Source organism: Pleurodeles waltl, chromosome 7 (assembly GCF_031143425.1).
Source record: "Pleurodeles waltl isolate 20211129_DDA chromosome 7, aPleWal1.hap1.20221129, whole genome shotgun sequence".
In the NCBI taxonomy this organism is placed as follows: Eukaryota; Metazoa; Chordata; class Amphibia; order Caudata; family Salamandridae; genus Pleurodeles; species Pleurodeles waltl.
Genome location: NC_090446.1, coordinates 798,576,969 through 798,586,351, shown reverse-complemented (window position 1 = coordinate 798,586,351; position 9,383 = coordinate 798,576,969).

Genomic DNA, 9,383 nt, shown 5'->3' with positions numbered 1-9,383 from the left:
AGCAATCCAGCTTTTGAAACCTGTGAGAGACTTCAAAGGGAAGGAAATACATTTCCTTCCCTTTGAAGCCTCTCGGGGCCTCCCCCATGGGATTGAAAAAGAAATGCAAAAGCATTTCTTTTTCAATCGCGCTGGAAGCTCTGCTTCCAGCGCGATGGGGGAGACCCTGTGACTAATCAGCGTCACAGGGGGGGTTGGGGGGGGTCGGGGGTGGGAGGGGAAGGGCTTCCCCTTCCATCCCTGACTTGGGGGGGTGGGGGGAAACCCCACAGAGGGAGCGAGAGTGCTCCCTCTGGGCTGTGTGCCGAGGACGTAGTGGTTACGTCCTCGGCACAGCAGCACTGTGCCGCAGGACGTAACCACTACGTCCGCGGCACAGAAGGGGTTAAGAGTTTTCCACTACCAGGACATATAAACCACATATGTAAATGCCTTGCCTCTTAACTACATAGCTCCCTGCCCTATGGGTTACCTAGGGCCTAACTTAGGGGTGACGTATATGTATTAAAAAGGGGAGCTCAGGGCTTGGCAAGTACTTTTAAATGCCAAGTCGAAGTGTCGGTGAAACTGCACACACAGGCTTTGCAATGGCAGGTCTGAGACATTGTTAAAGGGCTACTTATGTGGGTGGCACAACCAGTGCTGCAGGCCCGCAGTTAGCATTCAGTTTAAAGGCCCTGGGCACGTGTAGTGCACTTTACTAGGGACTTTCAAGTAAATTAAATATGCCAATTGGGTATGAGCTAATGTTACCATGTTTTTGAGAGAGAGCGCATGCACTTTAGCACTGGTTAACAGTGGTAAAGTGTCCAGAGTCCAAAAACCAGCAAAAACGAGGTCAGAAAAAGAAAAGGAGGAAGGCAAAAGGTTTGGGGGTGACCCTGCAGAGAGGCCATTTCCAACAATGTGCATAAACAGTACACAAACTAGTGGGTTTACACAAAATGAACAACCAATGTAAAAATCAAACATGTCAGAGATGTACTAAGGTCACATATCTCCATGGTTTGTACAATTTGATTTAAACATTAGATGTCATCATCATCATCGTCATCATTATAACTTTATTATAACTTTATTCGGCCAAAATTGGCCACAAAAGTATGCAAAATACACTCTGTTAAAACTATAAATAATACAACAATATCTCATCCATTAAAACCCCAGAACACATAAGAAACCCCCAAGGGATATCTGTCCATCTGTCTGGTACAAAATTACAACCCATAATGCCTTATGCTTTTGTTTCTTTTGTTTCTTTTGAAATACAATAAAATAATTATTTTTAAATGCATAAAATGCCCTTATTATCATAGTAGTGATTATGTAGCTAAGTACACAAAACAAATCCCAGCAGATCGCACACTCTGCATATAAAGAAAATCCTCCTTCTGTGACATAAAGGATTGATTCAATAACACTGAACATAGAAAACGTAGAAAAACATAAAGTGCAGAGTAGACTGGGGTGTTTGCCCGTCGTATGGACAGGGGGGCAAAGATAAAAACCACATGCCTGTGACAGGAAAGCTACCAAAAAGTGAATTGTGCTTCACCTTCATCTGGTCAAATAAAATCTGTATTCAGGCTTTGGAATCTATAAAAGATATGAATCCAACCCTTTAGTAGTGCTAATTTGAATGTAATGCATAACCTTTGACTTGTCCAGAATATCCAGAAGTCCAGATACCTCTCTGTAGGAGCCTTACCTCTGTTTTAGTCTTAGTCTTGAGCCAGTGGTAATCTGTTCATGTTGTCTAAATAGTCGCCATACCCAAGACTATAAAAAGTGGTCTTTATATGTGAAAGACATGACATTGACATGGCATTATCCTGAGTCAGACAGTCCAACAGAACCTGCCTGGAAACGTGTGATAACTGTTGAGTGCTCCAAGGCCAGATGTGCAAAGGATATTGGCATTTGCAAATGGTCCAATTCGCAGAATTGGGCTGTTTGCAAATGCAAAAAAAACATTTTTGCATGTACAGGCCCCATTTTGCGATTTGGTAATCTAAACTGAATCACAAAATGTTTTTGTGAGTAGCTATTAGGAAGGGGTGTGTCAAGAGCGTCCCTTCCTAATAGCGAGTCACACTGGTATGTGTGAATGTTTTGATACTGGAATGCGGTCGCAAAACATTTGCAGATTACCACCAACGTCAAGTTGATTGCAACCATTCACAAAGGGGACCCCCTCCCCTTTGTGAATTGGGACAAAAGACTTTTGCCTCCTCTGAAAAAATGAAAAAATAACTTTTCACTTTTTCTTGAAATGCGTCGCTTTTTTCCTTTAAGTAAAATGGGCTACATTCGAAGAAAACTGCTTTATTTAAAAAGCAGTCACAGGCATGGTGCTCTGCTGTCCCTAGCAGGCCCAATCCCTGTGAGTACAGCCATTACCAATGGGGTGGCAAATTGCACATTGTTGAAGTAGGTCTTTGCAACCCTTTTTGGAATCACTAACAGTGTGCTTAACACTTTTGTATATTATGTTTTGGGACTCGCAATTTGTGATTCTCAAACAGATCGCAAATTGCGAGTTGCAACACGAAAATTCGTACATCTGGCCCCATATCTTTAGTCACAAATATAAAGGTGACAGTTTACTATGATCTTCTACATAGGGCACTCCTAATTCTGTATGTAAGATAATGCTTGTGGTTGTTCTAGGTGTGGCAATAAGTCTACACAGAAATGTGTTTTCCACGGCTTGAAGCTTTCCTACAGCAGCAGAACCCAAAACTCCTGCATCGTAAGTACCTATTGCTATACATTTACTATTATAAATCTGGAGAAGCTCCGGTACCGGTTGATGGCCCAACGTAGTGGCAAACTTAAAAACAGCCTCTACCTCAGCCCCCATTTTTGTGCTCTGACTAGAGTTAAATGACATCTGCCAAGTTAACAACAAAGTGTCATATTCATTGTGTAATGTAAATGTGTATATCATCAAAACATCATGTTCAAATGCACACACATGCATTCTCAAGTCACAAAAATATAACCATATATACATTTTGTTTAACTGTCTAGTAACATGATGAGTGTTTGCACCAAACTCAACATGTCCATCACAAATGTACAACACTCCTAACACTAATATATAAATATGACAAAAATAAAACCTGTGTTTGTACTGTCAGAAATGAAAATACATTCATGTTACATACATTTGCACAAATAACATTGTCAACAATCAATTAGTAATTATTTTAAAAGAATCCCAGGATAACCTTACTGAAAATAAATGAAAATGTAATGAAAGAATGAGCTACCTCTCTCATATTGAAAATCAATTTTAAAAAGAACTATGATTGTCCATACAAAAAATAAATTTTAACAAGAACTATGATTGTCCATACAGTCCTGCATAGGATAGGTGGGCTTTAGACTTAGAACCTGCTTCATAATTACACTGCCAAGTACAACTCCCTCAGCAAGCTACATCTAGACAGTACAGAGATGGCACTTCAATTATTTTACATGGGAGTGGTGGTTTTGGGATGAGGGGGTGGATTTGGGTTTGGGAGGGGTGGATTTGGGTGTGGGAGGGGTGGGTTTGAGTGTGGGTGGGGTGGTTTGGGCTTTGGGAGGGGTGGGTTTACATTTGGTTGAAGTGGATTGGGATGTGGAGGGGGTCAGGGCATATAAAAGGTCTTCATTGCGAAAATGGATGGGATGGTTTGTGGGAGTTGGGGTTGGGAGGTAGAAGTAGTGGCAGTGGGTGATGTGTGTGTGTCTGTTGCCAATGCCATCTTGCCATGGGGGTAAGACTGCTGAGGTTAGGGTGGTAACACCACCGTGTACACCATTGTGTATAAATTAGAACCTTGAGCAGGGCACAGAGCAAAATGCGTGGAAAGGACAAATAAATGTAGAGAAGCATGTTTTCTAAAAAAGGCAGCTGATAAAATATAATATACCAAGGTGGAAGTGAGCTGTGCTAAAATGTAATAACATGAATAAAAGCAAATAAAATATGATTGCTTCTGAAAGGCACAAGTGATCGACTTAAGAGCTAAAATATGGGTGCCCAAACTAGGCGCTAAAATGAACCCACGGCAACTCTCCCCATTGAAGGTTCAAGAGTACAGGATCCAAGACCTAAAATGAACTACACAAATGGTATATATTTAAAAGCAGGCTAAAAATATATATAAAAGAGTTAAAAATGAGTAATTTGCCAAGAAAACTAGGCCGAATTATGCTCCCAACTACAAAACAGGCCAATTTAAGAATTAAAAAAAATATATTCAAATGCGAATTGAACAATAATCATGGTCTTGCAGGAGGTCTCCAAGTGTGTCATTGGAAAGGGAATCCAGGATGGACCCCACTTCCGCAGCTGATAAATCCACTAGCTCATCAGACAAAAGATGGAAGAAGCACACTTGATTTGTTGTTTCAGCCTCAGCTCAGGCCAAGGGGGCAGCATGCCATACTGTGCTAAATGTAGAAGGACCAGGAGCCACTAAATCCATAAGGAGCAGCTCATTCAAGGTATCCTGCAACAACTGTAAACTCAATGAACAGTTCCGGCAATGAGCCCCCATCGGAAACATTATCAGATGCACGTCCAAAGAAAGTACATGCCATAGGGTAAGACATACTTCCAGTGCATTTTTGAGAAGGCACCACAAGCAATGGAAGACAGGCTGCACACAATGAAGAACTTGTCCAAATGACAATGACCAATTCTTGTTTAATACTTTCAATAGTGATGCTCCAAAATGCTGGATCATGCGTTCATGACACAGTTGGGCTGGTGGGAGCTCCAACATGTATTTTTGTTGAGATGGGGAAGCCATTGTGAATCAGAAACAGCAACAGCAGGAGGCTGCCATTTAATGCCAATGTAATCGAAAATCCTCCAAAAACACTCAAAAAGAGCGAGTGGTTGGTTAAAAGTAGAACTCCAAATCAGGGTCTAGAAAATGCTGACAAAACCAGAGCCTAGAGCCTTAAAGAAGTGTACAATCCCAGCGGTGTTAGATGCATTAAAGATGCAACATAATAATTCAAGTTGGTATTTAGAAGGGGCTGCAGACGGACTTGCCACTTGGATGTCTTAGGTTTCATGGGATGATATGAGAGCAATGTGTTTTTGAAACAAAAGGGATTTCAGTAAGCTCAGCTTGTCAAAATTTACATTATAAGTAACAATGTGAGGCCACATTTCTGCTACTTTTACCACAAGCATGGGGGGGAGTACATTCCTGCAACAAGTCACAATTTTAGAGACCAAAATTATATATGGAAAACCTGGTCTCATCCCACAGCAACCTTGATCACTCAGTATTAAGTACCTTACATTCGAAAGCAACTGAAACATTAAATGAATCAAAGCGATGAGAACACTCTTCAGATAGAAAGCCAAATTCACAATGGAATTGTAGCATACTCCACACAAGGACACCTGTTTACAAATCATAGAATGGCTTACAGAAGTATTGCGTTCAGAGCTGCTAAGAAATATGTCTTCCTTGCTGTTAAAACATTTGTAATCGATGGGTAGCTCCCACACCCCATGAATGTAACTGTCTCCTAACTGTTCGAGCGTGCCTACAGGAAAATGCTTTAAACATGAAATGAACTGAAATGCTGAAAGGGACAGATTAATCATTCCATGTATTAACCACACTGACAATGGTATTTCCACCACAGTAAATGACAACTTTCTAACTTTAGGAGTTAACGTGCTTCCAAGGCACACAGCCATTTTTAAGAACTTGTAACGTCCAACTCAACTGTATAATAGACTTAAGTTGAATTTCTCCATGATGTAAAAGTGACATATCATTTCGAATAATGTCAATTGCAGAAGACACAATGGGGCATATTTATACTCTGTTTGCGCCGAATGTGCGTCAAAAATTTTGACGCACAATCGGCGCAAACCCTGCCCCATATTTATACTTTGACGTCCGACCTCGCGGGCGTCAAAATTCCACCATGTGCGTAATTTTTTGGAAGGGGGAACCAGCCTTGCATTAATTATATGCAAGGTAGGCGTTCCCTTCCAAAAAATGACTTTAAGGCCTGTGCCCCATATTTATACTCTGATGTCATTTTGATGCACAGGAGGGGGTGGGCCTTAATGGGGCACAGCCTGATGGGCGCCGTTTTTTAACGCCTGGGTCAGGGCAGGCGTTAAGGGACCTGTGGGCTCGGAAGGAGCCCAGTGGTGCCCTCCCCTGCCCCCAGGGACACCCCCTGCCACCCTTGCCCACCCCAGGAGGACACCCAAGGATGGAGGGACCCATCCCAGGCAAGTAAAGGTAAGTTTGGGTAAGTATTTTTTTCAGATATTTTTGTGGCATAGGGGAGCCTGATTTGGGCCCCCCTACATGCCTCTATGCCCAATGACCATGCCCAAGGGACATAAGTCCCCTGGGCATGGCCATTGGGAAAGGGGGCATGACTCCTGTCTTTGCCACCCTTGCCCACCCCAGGAGGACACCCAAGGATGGAGGGACCCATCCCAGGTAAGTAAAGGTAAGTTTGGGTAAGTATTTTTTTCAGATTTTTTTTGTGGCATAGGGGGGCCTGATTTGGGCCCCCCTACATGCCACTATGCCCAATGACCATGCCCAGGGGACATGAGTCCCCTGGGCATGGCCATTGGGCAAGGGGGCATGACTCCTGTCTTTGCTAAGACAGGAGTTATGTCAATGGAGGTTGGGCGTCAAAAAAAATGGCGCAAATCCGGTTTGAGGCCTGAATTTTGCCTCAGACCTGAATTGCCCCATTTTTTGATGCACAACCCCCATTTTCCCATACGCCGGCGCTGCCTGGTGTGAGTCATTTTTTTTTACGCACACCAGTCCGCAGCGCCAGCTAACGTCATTCCATAAATAAGGCGCCAGCATGGCGCGTTGGAATGGCGTTAGCCGTCGGTAAAATGTTTGACGCACAACTGCATTGGCGCAGTTGTGCGTAAAAAAGTATAAATATGGGCCAATGTTGTTTATTGTACAAATGCAGTTGGACAATGTGGTCATTCGATTATCGACAATGACTAAAGCTTTCTCTAAATTGTCCTTATTTATTTGCCTGAAACAAGCATCAACCTCCATTTGCAAAAGCTTCCATATTTCATTACATATTGCATAGAAGAAATGTTTTGAGCGTGGTTTTCTGAGACCTAACAAGAAATCTTGTAAGTCTACATCTTCTGAAAGGAGACTAAAGTGTTCTTTTACAGCTCTCAATTTGGAAGATTTTAACCATTGTTGAGAAAGTTTGCCCACGCTATATGTTGTCACAATACCAAAGTGTTGTGTGATGATGTAACAAGGGTCCAGTCTGCTCACTCTAAAACCCCATGTGGAGTTAACTGAACGTGCATGACAACCAGGTGTGTCCATTGGCCACAATAACCACTCATTGGGACCTCAAAGTGTTGAATTACAGGTACCGTTGTGGACGCAACCATTGCTCCATTCCTCATTGACAATTAAAATCTTTTGCCAGTTATCAAATTTAGCTGTGAGGGACTACTGGACACATTAATTTATTTTATTTTTGCCAATCCTAATCAAGTTGTTTGTTGTATAGTGACATAGAGAAATATAATTTGTAATAGAATAAGGCATGCTCTAAATAAAGCCTCCCTATCCTGTATTTGCCAATCTTTTTTCCCTACACACTCTTCAAGTCAATCAACTTAATCCAATACTCATATCCTTCTATAGATAATCCAATACTCATATCCCTCTATAGCCAACTGGGAAACAAAAGAATCTAAATAAATCAATTTGGAGCCTGTTAGCAACGTTTTCCTTGATTTTGAAGGTGGTAATAGGACTCAGCATCTTTACTATCATGCCCAGTAAAATAAGAACACTTTTGTATATATGTTTTAGAACTCCCCACTGGGGAAGCTGGACAATATGAATAATTATAAACTATTCTTGGGGTAATAGTTCGATGTAGAAAATTAAGTCTGTAATGATGATAACAGAACATTTCTCCATAATTTGCAGTGTTCATGTACTTCACTTTCAAATACAGTATAATATTCAAGTTTAGAAAGCATAAAATTAACTGCTTCATATCGCAGTCATAAGAAAAAAACCCTGGTGTAGAAATCCGGGTGTAATAATATCATTAATTGATACTTTAAAAACATACGGAATTTTAATAATTTCTGTAGGGCCAAAGATAACAAACTGTACTTTATCCTAAACAATCCCAACAGGAACTGGAACAGCTGAAATGTTCACAAGGGATAAATCTCTTTGGATCTCATGTAAGGACAGGAAAGGTTTTAAAACCTCATCCATCAGTTCAACAGCAGAGCAATCAGGAAGGTAAGGACCATGTATCATTAGAAAGAAAACAATAACAAAACCAATCCAAAAAAGAAAGGCAAGCAAAGTCGGAAGATTCCATAGATAATGCCATGGACAAACAAAATAGTTATGGCTAAGCCACCTGTAGAGTTTGAATGCTTTCGGTGCTGGTACTGAAGTTGATGCCAAAGAATTTGAAGAAAGAAAAGTTGTAGATGTCAGCAAAGTAACTAGATGGAGTCTGTGCAGAAACTGGTGCAGGTGAAAGGGAACTGTAGATGTGCTAGAAATGGGGTCTTTGGTTGGCAGTCAGGTTACCCCCTGTCCAAGCAAGGATGCTCACTCTGGTCAGGGTAAGTCACACACAATCTAAATGACCCTGTGTCCACCCTCTGGAAGCTTGGCACTGAGCAGTCAGGCCCAACTTAGAAGGCAATGAGTAAAGTATTTGTGCAATAAATCATGCAATAACACACCACAAAAATACACCACACAGTGTTTAGAAAAAATATATAATATATATCTGATAAGGTCCAGGTCAAAAAGATAAAGATTCAATAAGAATATGTTGAAATATCACTGTAAAAATGATATAAAGTGTCTTTGGTCTCTTAAAAGCAACAAGTGTCTCTTGCAAGCACAAAGTACAGGGTTTGCATTCAAATTCTCCGCAAGGGACCGCAGAGGAGAAGATGCGTGGAAAATGGGGAGGTGTGTTTTAATTTCTTCGGTGCACAAAGGCGATGCAGTGTCAGTTTTTCATGGAGGGCAGGCTGTGCCTCGATTTCTAGTGCGTAGACTGGAATCCTCTTTGGGTTGCGGGGTTTTTGGACGCCCCAGGGATGATGCGTTGAAATCTGGTGCTTGCAGGACGAAGTCACATGGGATGCATTGATACGGTGGGCGCTGCATGGAAGTTTCGACTGCACGGCAGGCTCTGCATCAATTCCTCCCAGGAAGTCAGGCTGTGTTGTTCCGGATCGGCTTTGTGTCAATCCAGTGGGCCGTGCATTCGAATTTCTGGTCGCTACGCTGGCGCTGCGTTGATCTTCTCCTTGCGAAGTTGGGCTGCATCATTCTGGTTCGGCA